This window comes from Coffea arabica, chromosome 11e (assembly GCF_036785885.1).
Source record: "Coffea arabica cultivar ET-39 chromosome 11e, Coffea Arabica ET-39 HiFi, whole genome shotgun sequence".
Lineage (NCBI taxonomy): Eukaryota > Viridiplantae > Streptophyta > Magnoliopsida > Gentianales > Rubiaceae > Coffea > Coffea arabica.
In genome coordinates, this window is record NC_092331.1 from 46,129,930 (window position 1) to 46,155,538 (window position 25,609).

The 25,609-nt window shown below is 39.3% G+C and overlaps 20 non-coding genes across 20 annotated transcripts; all 20 read right to left on the minus strand.

Annotated features, from left to right (window-relative positions):
• Positions 1–1,027: 1,027 nt before the first annotated feature.
• Positions 1,028–1,146, minus strand: LOC140029504 (5S ribosomal RNA). The gene has a single exon (XR_011833409.1). It is a non-coding gene; the product is annotated as a 5S ribosomal RNA (ribosomal RNA).
• Positions 1,147–2,281: 1,135 nt separating this feature from the next.
• LOC140029505 (5S ribosomal RNA) lies at positions 2,282–2,400 on the minus strand. The gene has a single exon (XR_011833410.1). It is a non-coding gene; the product is annotated as a 5S ribosomal RNA (ribosomal RNA).
• Positions 2,401–3,525: 1,125 nt separating this feature from the next.
• Positions 3,526–3,644, minus strand: LOC140029506 (5S ribosomal RNA). The gene has a single exon (XR_011833411.1). It is a non-coding gene; the product is annotated as a 5S ribosomal RNA (ribosomal RNA).
• A 1,135-nt stretch (positions 3,645–4,779) lies between these two features.
• On the minus strand, positions 4,780–4,898 carry LOC140029508 (5S ribosomal RNA). Its single transcript, XR_011833413.1, has one exon. It is a non-coding gene; the product is annotated as a 5S ribosomal RNA (ribosomal RNA).
• Positions 4,899–6,023: 1,125 nt separating this feature from the next.
• On the minus strand, positions 6,024–6,142 carry LOC140029509 (5S ribosomal RNA). Its single transcript, XR_011833414.1, has one exon. It is a non-coding gene; the product is annotated as a 5S ribosomal RNA (ribosomal RNA).
• Positions 6,143–7,277: 1,135 nt separating this feature from the next.
• On the minus strand, positions 7,278–7,396 carry LOC140029510 (5S ribosomal RNA). The gene has a single exon (XR_011833415.1). It is a non-coding gene; the product is annotated as a 5S ribosomal RNA (ribosomal RNA).
• A 1,135-nt stretch (positions 7,397–8,531) lies between these two features.
• LOC140029511 (5S ribosomal RNA) lies at positions 8,532–8,650 on the minus strand. Its single transcript, XR_011833416.1, has one exon. It is a non-coding gene; the product is annotated as a 5S ribosomal RNA (ribosomal RNA).
• Positions 8,651–9,785: 1,135 nt separating this feature from the next.
• On the minus strand, positions 9,786–9,904 carry LOC140029512 (5S ribosomal RNA). Its single transcript, XR_011833417.1, has one exon. It is a non-coding gene; the product is annotated as a 5S ribosomal RNA (ribosomal RNA).
• A 1,135-nt stretch (positions 9,905–11,039) lies between these two features.
• On the minus strand, positions 11,040–11,158 carry LOC140029513 (5S ribosomal RNA). Its single transcript, XR_011833418.1, has one exon. It is a non-coding gene; the product is annotated as a 5S ribosomal RNA (ribosomal RNA).
• A 1,135-nt stretch (positions 11,159–12,293) lies between these two features.
• LOC140029514 (5S ribosomal RNA) lies at positions 12,294–12,412 on the minus strand. The gene has a single exon (XR_011833419.1). It is a non-coding gene; the product is annotated as a 5S ribosomal RNA (ribosomal RNA).
• Positions 12,413–13,537: 1,125 nt separating this feature from the next.
• Positions 13,538–13,656, minus strand: LOC140029515 (5S ribosomal RNA). The gene has a single exon (XR_011833420.1). It is a non-coding gene; the product is annotated as a 5S ribosomal RNA (ribosomal RNA).
• A 1,135-nt stretch (positions 13,657–14,791) lies between these two features.
• On the minus strand, positions 14,792–14,910 carry LOC140029516 (5S ribosomal RNA). The gene has a single exon (XR_011833421.1). It is a non-coding gene; the product is annotated as a 5S ribosomal RNA (ribosomal RNA).
• A 1,135-nt stretch (positions 14,911–16,045) lies between these two features.
• LOC140029517 (5S ribosomal RNA) lies at positions 16,046–16,164 on the minus strand. The gene has a single exon (XR_011833422.1). It is a non-coding gene; the product is annotated as a 5S ribosomal RNA (ribosomal RNA).
• Positions 16,165–17,289: 1,125 nt separating this feature from the next.
• LOC140029519 (5S ribosomal RNA) lies at positions 17,290–17,408 on the minus strand. Its single transcript, XR_011833425.1, has one exon. It is a non-coding gene; the product is annotated as a 5S ribosomal RNA (ribosomal RNA).
• A 1,135-nt stretch (positions 17,409–18,543) lies between these two features.
• On the minus strand, positions 18,544–18,662 carry LOC140029520 (5S ribosomal RNA). The gene has a single exon (XR_011833426.1). It is a non-coding gene; the product is annotated as a 5S ribosomal RNA (ribosomal RNA).
• A 1,125-nt stretch (positions 18,663–19,787) lies between these two features.
• LOC140029521 (5S ribosomal RNA) lies at positions 19,788–19,906 on the minus strand. The gene has a single exon (XR_011833427.1). It is a non-coding gene; the product is annotated as a 5S ribosomal RNA (ribosomal RNA).
• Positions 19,907–21,041: 1,135 nt separating this feature from the next.
• On the minus strand, positions 21,042–21,160 carry LOC140029522 (5S ribosomal RNA). The gene has a single exon (XR_011833428.1). It is a non-coding gene; the product is annotated as a 5S ribosomal RNA (ribosomal RNA).
• Positions 21,161–22,295: 1,135 nt separating this feature from the next.
• On the minus strand, positions 22,296–22,414 carry LOC140029523 (5S ribosomal RNA). Its single transcript, XR_011833429.1, has one exon. It is a non-coding gene; the product is annotated as a 5S ribosomal RNA (ribosomal RNA).
• A 1,135-nt stretch (positions 22,415–23,549) lies between these two features.
• On the minus strand, positions 23,550–23,668 carry LOC140029524 (5S ribosomal RNA). Its single transcript, XR_011833430.1, has one exon. It is a non-coding gene; the product is annotated as a 5S ribosomal RNA (ribosomal RNA).
• A 1,135-nt stretch (positions 23,669–24,803) lies between these two features.
• LOC140029525 (5S ribosomal RNA) lies at positions 24,804–24,922 on the minus strand. Its single transcript, XR_011833431.1, has one exon. It is a non-coding gene; the product is annotated as a 5S ribosomal RNA (ribosomal RNA).
• Between the last annotated feature and the right edge of the window lie 687 nt (positions 24,923–25,609).

The window sequence follows — 25,609 nt, forward strand, 5'->3', positions numbered from 1 at the left end:
TCCTTTTATTTATTTACTTTATATTTTTTTTTGTTATTGATTTGCACCCTGTTTTTTTCCCTCATCCCGCAACTCTAAATTATCATGAAATCAATCCTTCACGCTTGCAGTTAGGGGTGGCAATTCGGGTCCAAATCAGGTTGGCGGGTCGGGTTCGGGTCAACAGACCCGCCAGAAAATCTGTTGACCCGAACCCCGACCCGCCAACCCGTGACGGGTCAGGTATGCTGACCCGAACCCGAAAATTTCAGGTTTACGGGGCGGCGGGTCGACCCGAAATGACCCGAAACTTAATTTTAATTTATTAATTTATCACTGTAATTTCTAATAAAATCAATTTCTCACAAAACTAATTACATAATCAAGTAATAAAAATTTAAATAAATGATTCCAAATCAAATCTAAAATAAATTAAACACCGTAAAAGTGTTTTATCCCAAGCAAAATATAAAATAAATTAAAACAATACAAAAGTGAAAAATAATATAATATATTATTTGTCCAAGTATAATAATTTCAACTTCACACAAATTAAATAAATTCGTTTAGGATTAAGTAATTAGTGCCTTTGAAAAAAAGAATAACTTAGTTTAGTTAGATAAAATTATTTTTATGTTTATTAAATTATTTTTAATTCGTAAACGGGTCATATCGGGTCATATCAGGTCACCACGGGTTGACCCGAAATCGACCGGTTTTCTTTTCGGGTTCATCGGGTCCAACCCGATTCTGACCCGAATTCCCGAAACCTCAACCCAAACCCATTAATTTCGTGTTAGGTTCGTGTCGTGTTTTCAGGTCGTGTCGAAAATTGCCACCCCTAGTTGCGGTGATACATTTGCGCCGACAAATTTGAGCGACGATCCGGGCTTTGATCGAGCCGTACCGTTCCTGATTTGTCTCGCGCCTTCAGATCCTCCTTCACGCTTCGACAAGAAGCAAAATATTAAGCAATCGTTCCGACGGAGCTAAATTACTACAGGATAAAGAACGAATAGGAAATTTGGATTTCGAAACAAAAAAGAGAGGGGTGCAACACGAGGACTTCCCAGGGGGTCACCCATCCTAGTACTACTCTCGCCCAAGCACGCTTAACTTCGGAGTTCTGATGGGATCCGGTGCATTAGTGCTGGTATGATCGCACCCGCCATGTTCCTTTCGCTTTATTCTTTTAAACTACCCCGTCCTGCGAAGCAGTGTGGCTTTTCTAGACCGAAATTCATTTTAAGCGTCAATTCAAGCATTTTCCTCTTATCCTTTTATTTATTTACTTTATATTTTTTTTTGTTATTGATTTGCACCCTGTTTTTTTCCCTCATCCCGCAACTCTAAATTATCATGAAATCAATCCTTCACGCTTGCAGTTAGGGGTGGCAATTCGGGTCCAAATCAGGTTGGCGGGTCGGGTTCGGGTCAACAGACCCGCCAGAAAATCTGTTGACCCGAACCCCGACCCGCCAACCCGTGACGGGTCAGGTATGCTGACCCGAACCCGAAAATTTCAGGTTTACGGGGCGGCGGGTCGACCCGAAATGACCCGAAACTTAATTTTAATTTATTAATTTATCACTGTAATTTCTAATAAAATCAATTTCTCACAAAACTAATTACATAATCAAGTAATAAAAATTTAAATAAATGATTCCAAATCAAATCTAAAATAAATTAAACACCGTAAAAGTGTTTTATCCCAAGCAAAATATAAAATAAATTAAAACAATACAAAAGTGAAAAATAATATAATATATTATTTGTCCAAGTATAATAATTTCAACTTCACACAAATTAAATAAATTCGTTTAGGATTAAGTAATTAGTGCCTTTGAAAAAAAGAATAACTTAGTTTAGTTAGATAAAATTATTTTTATGTTTATTAAATTATTTTTAATTCGTAAACGGGTCATATCGGGTCATATCAGGTCACCACGGGTTGACCCGAAATCGACCGGTTTTCTTTTCGGGTTCATCGGGTCCAACCCGATTCTGACCCGAATTCCCGAAACCTCAACCCAAACCCATTAATTTCGTGTTAGGTTCGTGTCGTGTTTTCAGGTCGTGTCGAAAATTGCCACCCCTAGTTGCGGTGATACATTTGCGCCGACAAATTTGAGCGACGATCCGGGCTTTGATCGAGCCGTACCGTTCCTGATTTGTCTCGCGCCTTCAGATCCTCCTTCACGCTTCGACAAGAAGCAAAATATTAAGCAATCGTTCCGACGGAGCTAAATTACTACAGGATAAAGAACGAATAGGAAATTTGGATTTCGAAACAAAAAAGAGAGGGGTGCAACACGAGGACTTCCCAGGGGGTCACCCATCCTAGTACTACTCTCGCCCAAGCACGCTTAACTTCGGAGTTCTGATGGGATCCGGTGCATTAGTGCTGGTATGATCGCACCCGCCATGTTCCTTTCGCTTTATTCTTTTAAACTACCCCGTCCTGCGAAGCAGTGTGGCTTTTCTAGACCGAAATTCATTTTAAGCGTCAATTCAAGCATTTTCCTCTTATCCTTTTATTTATTTACTTTATATTTTTTTTTGTTATTGATTTGCACCCTGTTTTTTTCCCTCATCCCGCAACTCTAAATTATCATGAAATCAATCCTTCACGCTTGCAGTTAGGGGTGGCAATTCGGGTCCAAATCAGGTTGGCGGGTCGGGTTCGGGTCAACAGACCCGCCAGAAAATCTGTTGACCCGAACCCCGACCCGCCAACCCGTGACGGGTCAGGTATGCTGACCCGAACCCGAAAATTTCAGGTTTACGGGGCGGCGGGTCGACCCGAAATGACCCGAAACTTAATTTTAATTTATTAATTTATCACTGTAATTTCTAATAAAATCAATTTCTCACAAAACTAATTACATAATCAAGTAATAAAAATTTAAATAAATGATTCCAAATCAAATCTAAAATAAATTAAACACCGTAAAAGTGTTTTATCCCAAGCAAAATATAAAATAAATTAAAACAATACAAAAGTGAAAAATAATATAATATATTATTTGTCCAAGTATAATAATTTCAACTTCACACAAATTAAATAAATTCGTTTAGGATTAAGTAATTAATGCCTTTGAAAAAAAGAATAACTTAGTTTAGTTAGATAAAATTATTTTTATGTTTATTAAATTATTTTTAATTCGTAAACGGGTCATATCGGGTCACCACGGGTTGACCCGAAATCGACCGGTTTTCTTTTCGGGTTCATCGGGTCCAACCCGATTCTGACCCGAATTCCCGAAACCTCAACCCAAACCCATTAATTTCGTGTTAGGTTCGTGTCGTGTTTTCAGGTCGTGTCGAAAATTGCCACCCCTAGTTGCGGTGATACATTTGCGCCGACAAATTTGAGCGACGATCCGGGCTTTGATCGAGCCGTACCGTTCCTGATTTGTCTCGCGCCTTCAGATCCTCCTTCACGCTTCGACAAGAAGCAAAATATTAAGCAATCGTTCCGACGGAGCTAAATTACTACAGGATAAAGAACGAATAGGAAATTTGGATTTCGAAACAAAAAAGAGAGGGGTGCAACACGAGGACTTCCCAGGGGGTCACCCATCCTAGTACTACTCTCGCCCAAGCACGCTTAACTTCGGAGTTCTGATGGGATCCGGTGCATTAGTGCTGGTATGATCGCACCCGCCATGTTCCTTTCGCTTTATTCTTTTAAACTACCCCGTCCTGCGAAGCAGTGTGGCTTTTCTAGACCGAAATTCATTTTAAGCGTCAATTCAAGCATTTTCCTCTTATCCTTTTATTTATTTACTTTATATTTTTTTTTGTTATTGATTTGCACCCTGTTTTTTTCCCTCATCCCGCAACTCTAAATTATCATGAAATCAATCCTTCACGCTTGCAGTTAGGGGTGGCAATTCGGGTCCAAATCAGGTTGGCGGGTCGAGTTCGGGTCAACAGACCCGCCAGAAAATCTGTTGACCCGAACCCCGACCCGCCAACCCGTGACGGGTCAGGTATGCTGACCCGAACCCGAAAATTTCAGGTTTACGGGGCGGCGGGTCGACCCGAAATGTCCCGAAACTTAATTTTAATTTATTAATTTATCACTGTAATTTCTAATAAAATCAATTTCTCACAAAACTAATTACATAATCAAGTAATAAAAATTTAAATAAATGATTCCAAATCAAATCTAAAATAAATTAAACACCGTAAAAGTGTTTTATCCCAAGCAAAATATAAAATAAATTAAAACAATACAAAAGTGAAAAATAATATAATATATTATTTGTCCAAGTATAATAATTTCAACTTCACACAAATTAAATAAATTCGTTTAGGATTAAGTAATTAGTGCCTTTGAAAAAAAGAATAACTTAGTTTAGTTAGATAAAATTATTTTTATGTTTATTAAATTATTTTTAATTCGTAAACGGGTCATATCGGGTCATATCAGGTCACCACGGGTTGACCCGAAATCGACCGGTTTTCTTTTCGGGTTCATCGGGTCCAACCCGATTCTGACCCGAATTCCCGAAACCTCAACCCAAACCCATTAATTTCGTGTTAGGTTCGTGTCGTGTTTTCAGGTCGTGTCGAAAATTGCCACCCCTAGTTGCGGTGATACATTTGCGCCGACAAATTTGAGCGACGATCCGGGCTTTGATCGAGCCGTACCGTTCCTGATTTGTCTCGCGCCTTCAGATCCTCCTTCACGCTTCGACAAGAAGCAAAATATTAAGCAATCGTTCCGACGGAGCTAAATTACTACAGGATAAAGAACGAATAGGAAATTTGGATTTCGAAACAAAAAAGAGAGGGGTGCAACACGAGGACTTCCCAGGGGGTCACCCATCCTAGTACTACTCTCGCCCAAGCACGCTTAACTTCGGAGTTCTGATGGGATCCGGTGCATTAGTGCTGGTATGATCGCACCCGCCATGTTCCTTTCGCTTTATTCTTTTAAACTACCCCGTCCTGCGAAGCAGTGTGGCTTTTCTAGACCGAAATTCATTTTAAGCGTCAATTCAAGCATTTTCCTCTTATCCTTTTATTTATTTACTTTATATTTTTTTTTGTTATTGATTTGCACCCTGTTTTTTTCCCTCATCCCGCAACTCTAAATTATCATGAAATCAATCCTTCACGCTTGCAGTTAGGGGTGGCAATTCGGGTCCAAATCAGGTTGGCGGGTCGGGTTCGGGTCAACAGACCCGCCAGAAAATCTGTTGACCCGAACCCCGACCCGCCAACCCGTGACGGGTCAGGTATGCTGACCCGAACCCGAAAATTTCAGGTTTACGGGGCGGCGGGTCGACCCGAAATGACCCGAAACTTAATTTTAATTTATTAATTTATCACTGTAATTTCTAATAAAATCAATTTCTCACAAAACTAATTACATAATCAAGTAATAAAAATTTAAATAAATGATTCCAAATCAAATCTAAAATAAATTAAACACCGTAAAAGTGTTTTATCCCAAGCAAAATATAAAATAAATTAAAACAATACAAAAGTGAAAAATAATATAATATATTATTTGTCCAAGTATAATAATTTCAACTTCACACAAATTAAATAAATTCGTTTAGGATTAAGTAATTAATGCCTTTGAAAAAAAGAATAACTTAGTTTAGTTAGATAAAATTATTTTTATGTTTATTAAATTATTTTTAATTCGTAAACGGGTCATATCAGGTCACCACGGGTTGACCCGAAATCGACCGGTTTTCTTTTCGGGTTCATCGGGTCCAACCCGATTCTGACCCGAATTCCCGAAATCTCAACCCAAACCCATTAATTTCGTGTTAGGTTCGTGTCGTGTTTTCAGGTCGTGTCGAAAATTGCCACCCCTAGTTGCGGTGATACATTTGCGCCGACAAATTTGAGCGACGATCCGGGCTTTGATCGAGCCGTACCGTTCCTGATTTGTCTCGCGCCTTCAGATCCTCCTTCACGCTTCGACAAGAAGCAAAATATTAAGCAATCGTTCCGACGGAGCTAAATTACTACAGGATAAAGAACGAATAGGAAATTTGGATTTCGAAACAAAAAAGAGAGGGGTGCAACACGAGGACTTCCCAGGGGGTCACCCATCCTAGTACTACTCTCGCCCAAGCACGCTTAACTTCGGAGTTCTGATGGGATCCGGTGCATTAGTGCTGGTATGATCGCACCCGCCATGTTCCTTTCGCTTTATTCTTTTAAACTACCCCGTCCTGCGAAGCAGTGTGGCTTTTCTAGACCGAAATTCATTTTAAGCGTCAATTCAAGCATTTTCCTCTTATCCTTTTATTTATTTACTTTATATTTTTTTTTGTTATTGATTTGCACCCTGTTTTTTTCCCTCATCCCGCAACTCTAAATTATCATGAAATCAATCCTTCACGCTTGCAGTTAGGGGTGGCAATTCGGGTCCAAATCAGGTTGGCGGGTCGGGTTCGGGTCAACAGACCCGCCAGAAAATCTGTTGACCCGAACCCCGACCCGCCAACCCGTGACGGGTCAGGTATGCTGACCCGAACCCGAAAATTTCAGGTTTACGGGGCGGCGGGTCGACCCGAAATGACCCGAAACTTAATTTTAATTTATTAATTTATCACTGTAATTTCTAATAAAATCAATTTCTCACAAAACTAATTACATAATCAAGTAATAAAAATTTAAATAAATGATTCCAAATCAAATCTAAAATAAATTAAACACCGTAAAAGTGTTTTATCCCAAGCAAAATATAAAATAAATTAAAACAATACAAAAGTGAAAAATAATATAATATATTATTTGTCCAAGTATAATAATTTCAACTTCACACAAATTAAATAAATTCGTTTAGGATTAAGTAATTAATGCCTTTGAAAAAAAGAATAACTTAGTTTAGTTAGATAAAATTATTTTTATGTTTATTAAATTATTTTTAATTCGTAAACGGGTCATATCGGGTCATATCAGGTCACCACGGGTTGACCCGAAATCGACCGGTTTTCTTTTCGGGTTCATCGGGTCCAACCCGATTCTGACCCGAATTCCCGAAACCTCAACCCAAACCCATTAATTTCGTGTTAGGTTCGTGTCGTGTTTTCAGGTCGTGTCGAAAATTGCCACCCCTAGTTGCGGTGATACATTTGCGCCGACAAATTTGAGCGACGATCCGGGCTTTGATCGAGCCGTACCGTTCCTGATTTGTCTCGCGCCTTCAGATCCTCCTTCACGCTTCGACAAGAAGCAAAATATTAAGCAATCGTTCCGACGGAGCTAAATTACTACAGGATAAAGAACGAATAGGAAATTTGGATTTCGAAACAAAAAAGAGAGGGGTGCAACACGAGGACTTCCCAGGGGGTCACCCATCCTAGTACTACTCTCGCCCAAGCACGCTTAACTTCGGAGTTCTGATGGGATCCGGTGCATTAGTGCTGGTATGATCGCACCCGCCATGTTCCTTTCGCTTTATTCTTTTAAACTACCCCGTCCTGCGAAGCAGTGTGGCTTTTCTAGACCGAAATTCATTTTAAGCGTCAATTCAAGCATTTTCCTCTTATCCTTTTATTTATTTACTTTATATTTTTTTTTGTTATTGATTTGCACCCTGTTTTTTTCCCTCATCCCGCAACTCTAAATTATCATGAAATCAATCCTTCACGCTTGCAGTTAGGGGTGGCAATTCGGGTCCAAATCAGGTTGGCGGGTCGGGTTCGGGTCAACAGACCCGCCAGAAAATCTGTTGACCCGAACCCCGACCCGCCAACCCGTGACGGGTCAGGTATGCTGACCCGAACCCGAAAATTTCAGGTTTACGGGGCGGCGGGTCGACCCGAAATGACCCGAAACTTAATTTTAATTTATTAATTTATCACTGTAATTTCTAATAAAATCAATTTCTCACAAAACTAATTACATAATCAAGTAATAAAAATTTAAATAAATGATTCCAAATCAAATCTAAAATAAATTAAACACCGTAAAAGTGTTTTATCCCAAGCAAAATATAAAATAAATTAAAACAATACAAAAGTGAAAAATAATATAATATATTATTTGTCCAAGTATAATAATTTCAACTTCACACAAATTAAATAAATTCGTTTAGGATTAAGTAATTAATGCCTTTGAAAAAAAGAATAACTTAGTTTAGTTAGATAAAATTATTTTTATGTTTATTAAATTATTTTTAATTCGTAAACGGGTCATATCGGGTCATATCAGGTCACCACGGGTTGACCCGAAATCGACCGGTTTTCTTTTCGGGTTCATCGGGTCCAACCCGATTCTGACCCGAATTCCCGAAACCTCAACCCAAACCCATTAATTTCGTGTTAGGTTCGTGTCGTGTTTTCAGGTCGTGTCGAAAATTGCCACCCCTAGTTGCGGTGATACATTTGCGCCGACAAATTTGAGCGACGATCCGGGCTTTGATCGAGCCGTACCGTTCCTGATTTGTCTCGCGCCTTCAGATCCTCCTTCACGCTTCGACAAGAAGCAAAATATTAAGCAATCGTTCCGACGGAGCTAAATTACTACAGGATAAAGAACGAATAGGAAATTTGGATTTCGAAACAAAAAAGAGAGGGGTGCAACACGAGGACTTCCCAGGGGGTCACCCATCCTAGTACTACTCTCGCCCAAGCACGCTTAACTTCGGAGTTCTGATGGGATCCGGTGCATTAGTGCTGGTATGATCGCACCCGCCATGTTCCTTTCGATTTATTCTTTTAAACTACCCCGTCCTGCGAAGCAGTGTGGCTTTTCTAGACCGAAATTCATTTTAAGCGTCAATTCAAGCATTTTCCTCTTATCCTTTTATTTATTTACTTTATATTTTTTTTTGTTATTGATTTGCACCCTGTTTTTTTCCCTCATCCCGCAACTCTAAATTATCATGAAATCAATCCTTCACGCTTGCAGTTAGGGGTGGCAATTCGGGTCCAAATCAGGTTGGCGGGTCGGGTTCGGGTCAACAGACCCGCCAGAAAATCTGTTGACCCGAACCCCGACCCGCCAACCCGTGACGGGTCAGGTATGCTGACCCGAACCCGAAAATTTCAGGTTTACGGGGCGGCGGGTCGACCCGAAATGACCCGAAACTTAATTTTAATTTATTAATTTATCACTGTAATTTCTAATAAAATCAATTTCTCACAAAACTAATTACATAATCAAGTAATAAAAATTTAAATAAATGATTCCAAATCAAATCTAAAATAAATTAAACACCGTAAAAGTGTTTTATCCCAAGCAAAATATAAAATAAATTAAAACAATACAAAAGTGAAAAATAATATAATATATTATTTGTCCAAGTATAATAATTTCAACTTCACACAAATTAAATAAATTCGTTTAGGATTAAGTAATTAATGCCTTTGAAAAAAAGAATAACTTAGTTTAGTTAGATAAAATTATTTTTATGTTTATTAAATTATTTTTAATTCGTAAACGGGTCATATCGGGTCATATCAGGTCACCACGGGTTGACCCGAAATCGACCGGTTTTCTTTTCGGGTTCATCGGGTCCAACCCGATTCTGACCCGAATTCCCGAAACCTCAACCCAAACCCATTAATTTCGTGTTAGGTTCGTGTCGTGTTTTCAGGTCGTGTCGAAAATTGCCACCCCTAGTTGCGGTGATACATTTGCGCCGACAAATTTGAGCGACGATCCGGGCTTTGATCGAGCCGTACCGTTCCTGATTTGTCTCGCGCCTTCAGATCCTCCTTCACGCTTCGACAAGAAGCAAAATATTAAGCAATCGTTCCGACGGAGCTAAATTACTACAGGATAAAGAACGAATAGGAAATTTGGATTTCGAAACAAAAAAGAGAGGGGTGCAACACGAGGACTTCCCAGGGGGTCACCCATCCTAGTACTACTCTCGCCCAAGCACGCTTAACTTCGGAGTTCTGATGGGATCCGGTGCATTAGTGCTGGTATGATCGCACCCGCCATGTTCCTTTCGCTTTATTCTTTTAAACTACCCCGTCCTGCGAAGCAGTGTGGCTTTTCTAGACCGAAATTCATTTTAAGCGTCAATTCAAGCATTTTCCTCTTATCCTTTTATTTATTTACTTTATATTTTTTTTTGTTATTGATTTGCACCCTGTTTTTTTCCCTCATCCCGCAACTCTAAATTATCATGAAATCAATCCTTCACGCTTGCAGTTAGGGGTGGCAATTCGGGTCCAAATCAGGTTGGCGGGTCGGGTTCGGGTCAACAGACCCGCCAGAAAATCTGTTGACCCGAACCCCGACCCGCCAACCCGTGACGGGTCAGGTATGCTGACCCGAACCCGAAAATTTCAGGTTTACGGGGCGGCGGGTCGACCCGAAATGACCCGAAACTTAATTTTAATTTATTAATTTATCACTGTAATTTCTAATAAAATCAATTTCTCACAAAACTAATTACATAATCAAGTAATAAAAATTTAAATAAATGATTCCAAATCAAATCTAAAATAAATTAAACACCGTAAAAGTGTTTTATCCCAAGCAAAATATAAAATAAATTAAAACAATACAAAAGTGAAAAATAATATAATATATTATTTGTCCAAGTATAATAATTTCAACTTCACACAAATTAAATAAATTCGTTTAGGATTAAGTAATTAGTGCCTTTGAAAAAAAGAATAACTTAGTTTAGTTAGATAAAATTATTTTTATGTTTATTAAATTATTTTTAATTCGTAAACGGGTCATATCGGGTCATATCAGGTCACCACGGGTTGACCCGAAATCGACCGGTTTTCTTTTCGGGTTCATCGGGTCCAACCCGATTCTGACCCGAATTCCCGAAACCTCAACCCAAACCCATTAATTTCGTGTTAGGTTCGTGTCGTGTTTTCAGGTCGTGTCGAAAATTGCCACCCCTAGTTGCGGTGATACATTTGCGCCGACAAATTTGAGCGACGATCCGGGCTTTGATCGAGCCGTACCGTTCCTGATTTGTCTCGCGCCTTCAGATCCTCCTTCACGCTTCGACAAGAAGCAAAATATTAAGCAATCGTTCCGACGGAGCTAAATTACTACAGGATAAAGAACGAATAGGAAATTTGGATTTCGAAACAAAAAAGAGAGGGGTGCAACACGAGGACTTCCCAGGGGGTCACCCATCCTAGTACTACTCTCGCCCAAGCACGCTTAACTTCGGAGTTCTGATGGGATCCGGTGCATTAGTGCTGGTATGATCGCACCCGCCATGTTCCTTTCGCTTTATTCTTTTAAACTACCCCGTCCTGCGAAGCAGTGTGGCTTTTCTAGACCGAAATTCATTTTAAGCGTCAATTCAAGCATTTTCCTCTTATCCTTTTATTTATTTACTTTATATTTTTTTTTGTTATTGATTTGCACCCTGTTTTTTTCCCTCATCCCGCAACTCTAAATTATCATGAAATCAATCCTTCACGCTTGCAGTTAGGGGTGGCAATTCGGGTCCAAATCAGGTTGGCGGGTCGAGTTCGGGTCAACAGACCCGCCAGAAAATCTGTTGACCCGAACCCCGACCCGCCAACCCGTGACGGGTCAGGTATGCTGACCCGAACCCGAAAATTTCAGGTTTACGGGGCGGCGGGTCGACCCGAAATGTCCCGAAACTTAATTTTAATTTATTAATTTATCACTGTAATTTCTAATAAAATCAATTTCTCACAAAACTAATTACATAATCAAGTAATAAAAATTTAAATAAATGATTCCAAATCAAATCTAAAATAAATTAAACACCGTAAAAGTGTTTTATCCCAAGCAAAATATAAAATAAATTAAAACAATACAAAAGTGAAAAATAATATAATATATTATTTGTCCAAGTATAATAATTTCAACTTCACACAAATTAAATAAATTCGTTTAGGATTAAGTAATTAGTGCCTTTGAAAAAAAGAATAACTTAGTTTAGTTAGATAAAATTATTTTTATGTTTATTAAATTATTTTTAATTCGTAAACGGGTCATATCGGGTCATATCAGGTCACCACGGGTTGACCCGAAATCGACCGGTTTTCTTTTCGGGTTCATCGGGTCCAACCCGATTCTGACCCGAATTCCCGAAACCTCAACCCAAACCCATTAATTTCGTGTTAGGTTCGTGTCGTGTTTTCAGGTCGTGTCGAAAATTGCCACCCCTAGTTGCGGTGATACATTTGCGCCGACAAATTTGAGCGACGATCCGGGCTTTGATCGAGCCGTACCGTTCCTGATTTGTCTCGCGCCTTCAGATCCTCCTTCACGCTTCGACAAGAAGCAAAATATTAAGCAATCGTTCCGACGGAGCTAAATTACTACAGGATAAAGAACGAATAGGAAATTTGGATTTCGAAACAAAAAAGAGAGGGGTGCAACACGAGGACTTCCCAGGGGGTCACCCATCCTAGTACTACTCTCGCCCAAGCACGCTTAACTTCGGAGTTCTGATGGGATCCGGTGCATTAGTGCTGGTATGATCGCACCCGCCATGTTCCTTTCGCTTTATTCTTTTAAACTACCCCGTCCTGCGAAGCAGTGTGGCTTTTCTAGACCGAAATTCATTTTAAGCGTCAATTCAAGCATTTTCCTCTTATCCTTTTATTTATTTACTTTATATTTTTTTTTGTTATTGATTTGCACCCTGTTTTTTTCCCTCATCCCGCAACTCTAAATTATCATGAAATCAATCCTTCACGCTTGCAGTTAGGGGTGGCAATTCGGGTCCAAATCAGGTTGGCGGGTCGGGTTCGGGTCAACAGACCCGCCAGAAAATCTGTTGACCCGAACCCCGACCCGCCAACCCGTGACGGGTCAGGTATGCTGACCCGAACCCGAAAATTTCAGGTTTACGGGGCGGCGGGTCGACCCGAAATGACCCGAAACTTAATTTTAATTTATTAATTTATCACTGTAATTTCTAATAAAATCAATTTCTCACAAAACTAATTACATAATCAAGTAATAAAAATTTAAATAAATGATTCCAAATCAAATCTAAAATAAATTAAACACCGTAAAAGTGTTTTATCCCAAGCAAAATATAAAATAAATTAAAACAATACAAAAGTGAAAAATAATATAATATATTATTTGTCCAAGTATAATAATTTCAACTTCACACAAATTAAATAAATTCGTTTAGGATTAAGTAATTAATGCCTTTGAAAAAAAGAATAACTTAGTTTAGTTAGATAAAATTATTTTTATGTTTATTAAATTATTTTTAATTCGTAAACGGGTCATATCAGGTCACCACGGGTTGACCCGAAATCGACCGGTTTTCTTTTCGGGTTCATCGGGTCCAACCCGATTCTGACCCGAATTCCCGAAATCTCAACCCAAACCCATTAATTTCGTGTTAGGTTCGTGTCGTGTTTTCAGGTCGTGTCGAAAATTGCCACCCCTAGTTGCGGTGATACATTTGCGCCGACAAATTTGAGCGACGATCCGGGCTTTGATCGAGCCGTACCGTTCCTGATTTGTCTCGCGCCTTCAGATCCTCCTTCACGCTTCGACAAGAAGCAAAATATTAAGCAATCGTTCCGACGGAGCTAAATTACTACAGGATAAAGAACGAATAGGAAATTTGGATTTTGAAACAAAAAAGAGAGGGGTGCAACACGAGGACTTCCCAGGGGGTCACCCATCCTAGTACTACTCTCGCCCAAGCACGCTTAACTTCGGAGTTCTGATGGGATCCGGTGCATTAGTGCTGGTATGATCGCACCCGCCATGTTCCTTTCGCTTTATTCTTTTAAACTACCCCGTCCTGCGAAGCAGTGTGGCTTTTCTAGACCGAAATTCATTTTAAGCGTCAATTCAAGCATTTTCCTCTTATCCTTTTATTTATTTACTTTATATTTTTTTTTGTTATTGATTTGCACCCTGTTTTTTTCCCTCATCCCGCAACTCTAAATTATCATGAAATCAATCCTTCACGCTTGCAGTTAGGGGTGGCAATTCGGGTCCAAATCAGGTTGGCGGGTCGGGTTCGGGTCAACAGACCCGCCAGAAAATCTGTTGACCCGAACCCCGACCCGCCAACCCGTGACGGGTCAGGTATGCTGACCCGAACCCGAAAATTTCAGGTTTACGGGGCGGCGGGTCGACCCGAAATGACCCGAAACTTAATTTTAATTTATTAATTTATCACTGTAATTTCTAATAAAATCAATTTCTCACAAAACTAATTACATAATCAAGTAATAAAAATTTAAATAAATGATTCCAAATCAAATCTAAAATAAATTAAACACCGTAAAAGTGTTTTATCCCAAGCAAAATATAAAATAAATTAAAACAATACAAAAGTGAAAAATAATATAATATATTATTTGTCCAAGTATAATAATTTCAACTTCACACAAATTAAATAAATTCGTTTAGGATTAAGTAATTAATGCCTTTGAAAAAAAGAATAACTTAGTTTAGTTAGATAAAATTATTTTTATGTTTATTAAATTATTTTTAATTCGTAAACGGGTCATATCGGGTCATATCAGGTCACCACGGGTTGACCCGAAATCGACCGGTTTTCTTTTCGGGTTCATCGGGTCCAACCCGATTCTGACCCGAATTCCCGAAACCTCAACCCAAACCCATTAATTTCGTGTTAGGTTCGTGTCGTGTTTTCAGGTCGTGTCGAAAATTGCCACCCCTAGTTGCGGTGATACATTTGCGCCGACAAATTTGAGCGACGATCCGGGCTTTGATCGAGCCGTACCGTTCCTGATTTGTCTCGCGCCTTCAGATCCTCCTTCACGCTTCGACAAGAAGCAAAATATTAAGCAATCGTTCCGACGGAGCTAAATTACTACAGGATAAAGAACGAATAGGAAATTTGGATTTCGAAACAAAAAAGAGAGGGGTGCAACACGAGGACTTCCCAGGGGGTCACCCATCCTAGTACTACTCTCGCCCAAGCACGCTTAACTTCGGAGTTCTGATGGGATCCGGTGCATTAGTGCTGGTATGATCGCACCCGCCATGTTCCTTTCGCTTTATTCTTTTAAACTACCCCGTCCTGCGAAGCAGTGTGGCTTTTCTAGACCGAAATTCATTTTAAGCGTCAATTCAAGCATTTTCCTCTTATCCTTTTATTTATTTACTTTATATTTTTTTTTGTTATTGATTTGCACCCTGTTTTTTTCCCTCATCCCGCAACTCTAAATTATCATGAAATCAATCCTTCACGCTTGCAGTTAGGGGTGGCAATTCGGGTCCAAATCAGGTTGGCGGGTCGGGTTCGGGTCAACAGACCCGCCAGAAAATCTGTTGACCCGAACCCCGACCCGCCAACCCGTGACGGGTCAGGTATGCTGACCCGAACCCGAAAATTTCAGGTTTACGGGGCGGCGGGTCGACCCGAAATGACCCGAAACTTAATTTTAATTTATTAATTTATCACTGTAATTTCTAATAAAATCAATTTCTCACAAAACTAATTACATAATCAAGTAATAAAAATTTAAATAAATGATTCCAAATCAAATCTAAAATAAATTAAACACCGTAAAAGTGTTTTATCCCAAGCAAAATATAAAATAAATTAAAACAATACAAAAGTGAAAAATAATATAATATATTATTTGTCCAAGTATAATAATTTCAACTTCACACAAATTAAATAAATTCGTTTAGGATTAAGTAATTAGTGCCTTTGAAAAAAAGAATAACTTAGTTTAGTTAGATAAAATTATTTTTATGTTTATTAAATTATTTTTAATTCGTAAACGGGTCATATCGGGTCATATCAGGTCACCACGGGTTGACCCGAAATCGACCGGTTTTCTTTTCGGGTTCATCGGGTCCAACCCGATTCTGACCCGAATTCCCGAAACCTCAACCCAAACCCATTAATTTCGTGTTAGGTTCGTGTCGTGTTTTCAGGTCGTGTCGAAAATTGCCACCCCTAGTTGCGGTGATACATTTGCGCCGACAAATTTGAGCGACGATCCGGGCTTTGATCGAGCCGTACCGTTCCTGATTTGTCTCGCGCCTTCAGATCCTCCTTCACGCTTCGACAAGAAGCAAAATATTAAGCAATCGTTCCGACGGAGCTAAATTACTACAGGATAAAGAACGAATAGGAAATTTGGATTTCGAAACAAAAAAGAGAGGGGTGCAACACGAGGACTTCCCAGGGGGTCACCCATCCTAGTACTACTCTCGCCCAAGCACGCTTAACTTCGGAGTTCTGATGGGATCCGGTGCATTAGTGCTGGTATGATCGCACCCGCCATGTTCCTTTCGCTTTATTCTTTTAAACTACCCCGTCCTGCGAAGCAGTGTGGCTTTTCTAGACCGAAATTCATTTTAAGCGTCAATTCAAGCATTTTCCTCTTATCCTTTTATTTATTTACTTTATATTTTTTTTTGTTATTGATTTGCACCCTGTTTTTTTCCCTCATCCCGCAACTCTAAATTATCATGAAATCAATCCTTCACGCTTGCAGTTAGGGGTGGCAATTCGGGTCCAAATCAGGTTGGCGGGTCGGGTTCGGGTCAACAGACCCGCCAGAAAATCTGTTGACCCGAACCCCGACCCGCCAACCCGTGACGGGTCAGGTATGCTGACCCGAACCCGAAAATTTCAGGTTTACGGGGCGGCGGGTCGACCCGAAATGACCCGAAACTTAATTTTAATTTATTAATTTATCACTGTAATTTCTAATAAAATCAATTTCTCACAAAACTAATTACATAATCAAGTAATAAAAATTTAAATAAATGATTCCAAATCAAATCTAAAATAAATTAAACACCGTAAAAGTGTTTTATCCCAAGCAAAATATAAAATAAATTAAAACAATACAAAAGTGAAAAATAATATAATATATTATTTGTCCAAGTATAATAATTTCAACTTCACACAAATTAAATAAATTCGTTTAGGATTAAGTAATTAATGCCTTTGAAAAAAAGAATAACTTAGTTTAGTTAGATAAAATTATTTTTATGTTTATTAAATTATTTTTAATTCGTAAACGGGTCATATCGGGTCACCACGGGTTGACCCGAAATCGACCGGTTTTCTTTTCGGGTTCATCGGGTCCAACCCGATTCTGACCCGAATTCCCGAAACCTCAACCCAAACCCATTAATTTCGTGTTAGGTTCGTGTCGTGTTTTCAGGTCGTGTCGAAAATTGCCACCCCTAGTTGCGGTGATACATTTGCGCCGACAAATTTGAGCGACGATCCGGGCTTTGATCGAGCCGTACCGTTCCTGATTTGTCTCGCGCCTTCAGATCCTCCTTCACGCTTCGACAAGAAGCAAAATATTAAGCAATCGTTCCGACGGAGCTAAATTACTACAGGATAAAGAACGAATAGGAAATTTGGATTTCGAAACAAAAAAGAGAGGGGTGCAACACGAGGACTTCCCAGGGGGTCACCCATCCTAGTACTACTCTCGCCCAAGCACGCTTAACTTCGGAGTTCTGATGGGATCCGGTGCATTAGTGCTGGTATGATCGCACCCGCCATGTTCCTTTCGCTTTATTCTTTTAAACTACCCCGTCCTGCGAAGCAGTGTGGCTTTTCTAGACCGAAATTCATTTTAAGCGTCAATTCAAGCATTTTCCTCTTATCCTTTTATTTATTTACTTTATATTTTTTTTTGTTATTGATTTGCACCCTGTTTTTTTCCCTCATCCCGCAACTCTAAATTATCATGAAATCAATCCTTCACGCTTGCAGTTAGGGGTGGCAATTCGGGTCCAAATCAGGTTGGCGGGTCGAGTTCGGGTCAACAGACCCGCCAGAAAATCTGTTGACCCGAACCCCGACCCGCCAACCCGTGACGGGTCAGGTATGCTGACCCGAACCCGAAAATTTCAGGTTTACGGGGCGGCGGGTCGACCCGAAATGTCCCGAAACTTAATTTTAATTTATTAATTTATCACTGTAATTTCTAATAAAATCAATTTCTCACAAAACTAATTACATAATCAAGTAATAAAAATTTAAATAAATGATTCCAAATCAAATCTAAAATAAATTAAACACCGTAAAAGTGTTTTATCCCAAGCAAAATATAAAATAAATTAAAACAATACAAAAGTGAAAAATAATATAATATATTATTTGTCCAAGTATAATAATTTCAACTTCACACAAATTAAATAAATTCGTTTAGGATTAAGTAATTAGTGCCTTTGAAAAAAAGAATAACTTAGTTTAGTTAGATAAAATTATTTTTATGTTTATTAAATTATTTTTAATTCGTAAACGGGTCATATCGGGTCATATCAGGTCACCACGGGTTGACCCGAAATCGACCGGTTTTCTTTTCGGGTTCATCGGGTCCAACCCGATTCTGACCCGAATTCCCGAAACCTCAACCCAAACCCATTAATTTCGTGTTAGGTTCGTGTCGTGTTTTCAGGTCGTGTCGAAAATTGCCACCCCTAGTTGCGGTGATACATTTGCGCCGACAAATTTGAGCGACGATCCGGGCTTTGATCGAGCCGTACCGTTCCTGATTTGTCTCGCGCCTTCAGATCCTCCTTCACGCTTCGACAAGAAGCAAAATATTAAGCAATCGTTCCGACGGAGCTAAATTACTACAGGATAAAGAACGAATAGGAAATTTGGATTTCGAAACAAAAAAGAGAGGGGTGCAACACGAGGACTTCCCAGGGGGTCACCCATCCTAGTACTACTCTCGCCCAAGCACGCTTAACTTCGGAGTTCTGATGGGATCCGGTGCATTAGTGCTGGTATGATCGCACCCGCCATGTTCCTTTCGCTTTATTCTTTTAAACTACCCCGTCCTGCGAAGCAGTGTGGCTTTTCTAGACCGAAATTCATTTTAAGCGTCAATTCAAGCATTTTCCTCTTATCCTTTTATTTATTTACTTTATATTTTTTTTTGTTATTGATTTGCACCCTGTTTTTTTCCCTCATCCCGCAACTCTAAATTATCATGAAATCAATCCTTCACGCTTGCAGTTAGGGGTGGCAATTCGGGTCCAAATCAGGTTGGCGGGTCGGGTTCGGGTCAACAGACCCGCCAGAAAATCTGTTGACCCGAACCCCGACCCGCCAACCCGTGACGGGTCAGGTATGCTGACCCGAACCCGAAAATTTCAGGTTTACGGGGCGGCGGGTCGACCCGAAATGACCCGAAACTTAATTTTAATTTATTAATTTATCACTGTAATTTCTAATAAAATCAATTTCTCACAAAACTAATTACATAATCAAGTAATAAAAATTTAAATAAATGATTCCAAATCAAATCTAAAATAAATTAAACACCGTAAAAGTGTTTTATCCCAAGCAAAATATAAAATAAATTAAAACAATACAAAAGTGAAAAATAATATAATATATTATTTGTCCAAGTATAATAATTTCAACTTCACACAAATTAAATAAATTCGTTTAGGATTAAGTAATTAATGCCTTTGAAAAAAAGAATAACTTAGTTTAGTTAGATAAAATTATTTTTATGTTTATTAAATTATTTTTAATTCGTAAACGGGTCATATCAGGTCACCACGGGTTGACCCGAAATCGACCGGTTTTCTTTTCGGGTTCATCGGGTCCAACCCGATTCTGACCCGAATTCCCGAAATCTCAACCCAAACCCATTAATTTCGTGTTAGGTTCGTGTCGTGTTTTCAGGTCGTGTCGAAAATTGCCACCCCTAGTTGCGGTGATACATTTGCGCCGACAAATTTGAGCGACGATCCGGGCTTTGATCGAGCCGTACCGTTCCTGATTTGTCTCGCGCCTTCAGATCCTCCTTCACGCTTCGACAAGAAGCAAAATATTAAGCAATCGTTCCGACGGAGCTAAATTACTACAGGATAAAGAACGAATAGGAAATTTGGATTTCGAAACAAAAAAGAGAGGGGTGCAACACGAGGACTTCCCAGGGGGTCACCCATCCTAGTACTACTCTCGCCCAAGCACGCTTAACTTCGGAGTTCTGATGGGATCCGGTGCATTAGTGCTGGTATGATCGCACCCGCCATGTTCCTTTCGCTTTATTCTTTTAAACTACCCCGTCCTGCGAAGCAGTGTGGCTTTTCTAGACCGAAATTCATTTTAAGCGTCAATTCAAGCATTTTCCTCTTATCCTTTTATTTATTTACTTTATATTTTTTTTTGTTATTGATTTGCACCCTGTTTTTTTCCCTCATCCCGCAACTCTAAATTATCATGAAATCAATCCTTCACGCTTGCAGTTAGGGGTGGCAATTCGGGTCCAAATCAGGTTGGCGGGTCGGGTTCGGGTCAACAGACCCGCCAGAAAATCTGTTGACCCGAACCCCGACCCGCCAACCCGTGACGGGTCAGGTATGCTGACCCGAACCCGAAAATTTCAGGTTTACGGGGCGGCGGGTCGACCCGAAATGACCCGAAACTTAATTTTAATTTATTAATTTATCACTGTAATTTCTAATAAAATCAATTTCTCACAAAACTAATTACATAATCAAGTAATAAAAATTTAAATAAATGATTCCAAATCAAATCTAAAATAAATTAAACACCGTAAAAGTGTTTTATCCCAAGCAAAATATAAAATAAATTAAAACAATACAAAAGTGAAAAATAATATAATATATTATTTGTCCAAGTATAATAATTTCAACTTCACACAAATTAAATAAATTCGTTTAGGATTAAGTAATTAATGCCTTTGAAAAAAAGAATAACTTAGTTTAGTTAGATAAAATTATTTTTATGTTTATTAAATTATTTTTAATTCGTAAACGGGTCATATCGGGTCATATCAGGTCACCACGGGTTGACCCGAAATCGACCGGTTTTCTTTTCGGGTTCATCGGGTCCAACCCGATTCTGACCCGAATTCCCGAAACCTCAACCCAAACCCATTAATTTCGTGTTAGGTTCGTGTCGTGTTTTCAGGTCGTGTCGAAAATTGCCACCCCTAGTTGCGGTGATACATTTGCGCCGACAAATTTGAGCGACGATCCGGGCTTTGATCGAGCCGTACCGTTCCTGATTTGTCTCGCGCCTTCAGATCCTCCTTCACGCTTCGACAAGAAGCAAAATATTAAGCAATCGTTCCGACGGAGCTAAATTACTACAGGATAAAGAACGAATAGGAAATTTGGATTTCGAAACAAAAAAGAGAGGGGTGCAACACGAGGACTTCCCAGGGGGTCACCCATCCTAGTACTACTCTCGCCCAAGCACGCTTAACTTCGGAGTTCTGATGGGATCCGGTGCATTAGTGCTGGTATGATCGCACCCGCCATGTTCCTTTCGCTTTATTCTTTTAAACTACCCCGTCCTGCGAAGCAGTGTGGCTTTTCTAGACCGAAATTCATTTTAAGCGTCAATTCAAGCATTTTCCTCTTATCCTTTTATTTATTTACTTTATATTTTTTTTTGTTATTGATTTGCACCCTGTTTTTTTCCCTCATCCCGCAACTCTAAATTATCATGAAATCAATCCTTCACGCTTGCAGTTAGGGGTGGCAATTCGGGTCCAAATCAGGTTGGCGGGTCGGGTTCGGGTCAACAGACCCGCCAGAAAATCTGTTGACCCGAACCCCGACCCGCCAACCCGTGACGGGTCAGGTATGCTGACCCGAACCCGAAAATTTCAGGTTTACGGGGCGGCGGGTCGACCCGAAATGACCCGAAACTTAATTTTAATTTATTAATTTATCACTGTAATTTCTAATAAAATCAATTTCTCACAAAACTAATTACATAATCAAGTAATAAAAATTTAAATAAATGATTCCAAATCAAATCTAAAATAAATTAAACACCGTAAAAGTGTTTTATCCCAAGCAAAATATAAAATAAATTAAAACAATACAAAAGTGAAAAATAATATAATATATTATTTGTCCAAGTATAATAATTTCAACTTCACACAAATTAAATAAATTCGTTTAGGATTAAGTAATTAATGCCTTTGAAAAAAAGAATAACTTAGTTTAGTTAGATAAAATTATTTTTATGTTTATTAAATTATTTTTAATTCGTAAACGGGTCATATCGGGTCATATCAGGTCACCACGGGTTGACCCGAAATCGACCGGTTTTCTTTTCGGGTTCATCGGGTCCAACCCGATTCTGACCCGAATTCCCGAAACCTCAACCCAAACCCATTAATTTCGTGTTAGGTTCGTGTCGTGTTTTCAGGTCGTGTCGAAAATTGCCACCCCTAGTTGCGGTGATACATTTGCGCCGACAAATTTGAGCGACGATCCGGGCTTTGATCGAGCCGTACCGTTCCTGATTTGTCTCGCGCCTTCAGATCCTCCTTCACGCTTCGACAAGAAGCAAAATATTAAGCAATCGTTCCGACGGAGCTAAATTACTACAGGATAAAGAACGAATAGGAAATTTGGATTTCGAAACAAAAAAGAGAGGGGTGCAACACGAGGACTTCCCAGGGGGTCACCCATCCTAGTACTACTCTCGCCCAAGCACGCTTAACTTCGGAGTTCTGATGGGATCCGGTGCATTAGTGCTGGTATGATCGCACCCGCCATGTTCCTTTCGATTTATTCTTTTAAACTACCCCGTCCTGCGAAGCAGTGTGGCTTTTCTAGACCGAAATTCATTTTAAGCGTCAATTCAAGCATTTTCCTCTTATCCTTTTATTTATTTACTTTATATTTTTTTTTGTTATTGATTTGCACCCTGTTTTTTTCCCTCATCCCGCAACTCTAAATTATCATGAAATCAATCCTTCACGCTTGCAGTTAGGGGTGGCAATTCGGGTCCAAATCAGGTTGGCGGGTCGGGTTCGGGTCAACAGACCCGCCAGAAAATCTGTTGACCCGAACCCCGACCCGCCAACCCGTGACGGGTCAGGTATGCTGACCCGAACCCGAAAATTTCAGGTTTACGGGGCGGCGGGTCGACCCGAAATGACCCGAAACTTAATTTTAATTTATTAATTTATCACTGTAATTTCTAATAAAATCAATTTCTCACAAAACTAATTACATAATCAAGTAATAAAAATTTAAATAAATGATTCCAAATCAAATCTAAAATAAATTAAACACCGTAAAAGTGTTTTATCCCAAGCAAAATATAAAATAAATTAAAACAATACAAAAGTGAAAAATAATATAATATATTATTTGTCCAAGTATAATAATTTCAACTTCACACAAATTAAATAAATTCGTTTAGGATTAAGTAATTAATGCCTTTGAAAAAAAGAATAACTTAGTTTAGTTAGATAAAATTATTTTTATGTTTATTAAATTATTTTTAATTCGTAAACGGGTCATATCGGGTCATATCAGGTCACCACGGGTTGACCCGAAATCGACCGGTTTTCTTTTCGGGTTCATCGGGTCCAACCCGATTCTGACCCGAATTCCCGAAACCTCAACCCAAACCCATTAATTTCGTGTTAGGTTCGTGTCGTGTTTTCAGGTCGTGTCGAAAATTGCCACCCCTAGTTGCGGTGATACATTTGCGCCGACAAATTTGAGCGACGATCCGGGCTTTGATCGAGCCGTACCGTTCCTGATTTGTCTCGCGCCTTCAGATCCTCCTTCACGCTTCGACAAGAAGCAAAATATTAAGCAATCGTTCCGACGGAGCTAAATTACTACAGGATAAAGAACGAATAGGAAATTTGGATTTCGAAACAAAAAAGAGAGGGGTGCAACACGAGGACTTCCCAGGGGGTCACCCATCCTAGTACTACTCTCGCCCAAGCACGCTTAACTTCGGAGTTCTGATGGGATCCGGTGCATTAGTGCTGGTATGATCGCACCCGCCATGTTCCTTTCGCTTTATTCTTTTAAACTACCCCGTCCTGCGAAGCAGTGTGGCTTTTCTAGACCGAAATTCATTTTAAGCGTCAATTCAAGCATTTTCCTCTTATCCTTTTATTTATTTACTTTATATTTTTTTTTGTTATTGATTTGCACCCTGTTTTTTTCCCTCATCCCGCAACTCTAAATTATCATGAAATCAATCCTTCACGCTTGCAGTTAGGGGTGGCAATTCGGGTCCAAATCAGGTTGGCGGGTCGGGTTCGGGTCAACAGACCCGCCAGAAAATCTGTTGACCCGAACCCCGACCCGCCAACCCGTGACGGGTCAGGTATGCTGACCCGAACCCGAAAATTTCAGGTTTACGGGGCGGCGGGTCGACCCGAAATGACCCGAAACTTAATTTTAATTTATTAATTTATCACTGTAATTTCTAATAAAATCAATTTCTCACAAAACTAATTACATAATCAAGTAATAAAAATTTAAATAAATGATTCCAAATCAAATCTAAAATAAATTAAACACCGTAAAAGTGTTTTATCCCAAGCAAAATATAAAATAAATTAAAACAATACAAAAGTGAAAAATAATATAATATATTATTTGTCCAAGTATAATAATTTCAACTTCACACAAATTAAATAAATTCGTTTAGGATTAAGTAATTAGTGCCTTTGAAAAAAAGAATAACTTAGTTTAGTTAGATAAAATTATTTTTATGTTTATTAAATTATTTTTAATTCGTAAACGGGTCATATCGGGTCATATCAGGTCACCACGGGTTGACCCGAAATCGACCGGTTTTCTTTTCGGGTTCATCGGGTCCAACCCGATTCTGACCCGAATTCCCGAAACCTCAACCCAAACCCATTAATTTCGTGTTAGGTTCGTGTCGTGTTTTCAGGTCGTGTCGAAAATTGCCACCCCTAGTTGCGGTGATACATTTGCGCCGACAAATTTGAGCGACGATCCGGGCTTTGATCGAGCCGTACCGTTCCTGATTTGTCTCGCGCCTTCAGATCCTCCTTCACGCTTCGACAAGAAGCAAAATATTAAGCAATCGTTCCGACGGAGCTAAATTACTACAGGATAAAGAACGAATAGGAAATTTGGATTTCGAAACAAAAAAGAGAGGGGTGCAACACGAGGACTTCCCAGGGGGTCACCCATCCTAGTACTACTCTCGCCCAAGCACGCTTAACTTCGGAGTTCTGATGGGATCCGGTGCATTAGTGCTGGTATGATCGCACCCGCCATGTTCCTTTCGCTTTATTCTTTTAAACTACCCCGTCCTGCGAAGCAGTGTGGCTTTTCTAGACCGAAATTCATTTTAAGCGTCAATTCAAGCATTTTCCTCTTATCCTTTTATTTATTTACTTTATATTTTTTTTTGTTATTGATTTGCACCCTGTTTTTTTCCCTCATCCCGCAACTCTAAATTATCATGAAATCAATCCTTCACGCTTGCAGTTAGGGGTGGCAATTCGGGTCCAAATCAGGTTGGCGGGTCGAGTTCGGGTCAACAGACCCGCCAGAAAATCTGTTGACCCGAACCCCGACCCGCCAACCCGTGACGGGTCAGGTATGCTGACCCGAACCCGAAAATTTCAGGTTTACGGGGCGGCGGGTCGACCCGAAATGTCCCGAAACTTAATTTTAATTTATTAATTTATCACTGTAATTTCTAATAAAATCAATTTCTCACAAAACTAATTACATAATCAAGTAATAAAAATTTAAATAAATGATTCCAAATCAAATCTAAAATAAATTAAACACCGTAAAAGTGTTTTATCCCAAGCAAAATATAAAATAAATTAAAACAATACAAAAGTGAAAAATAATATAATATATTATTTGTCCAAGTATAATAATTTCAACTTCACACAAATTAAATAAATTCGTTTAGGATTAAGTAATTAGTGCCTTTGAAAAAAAG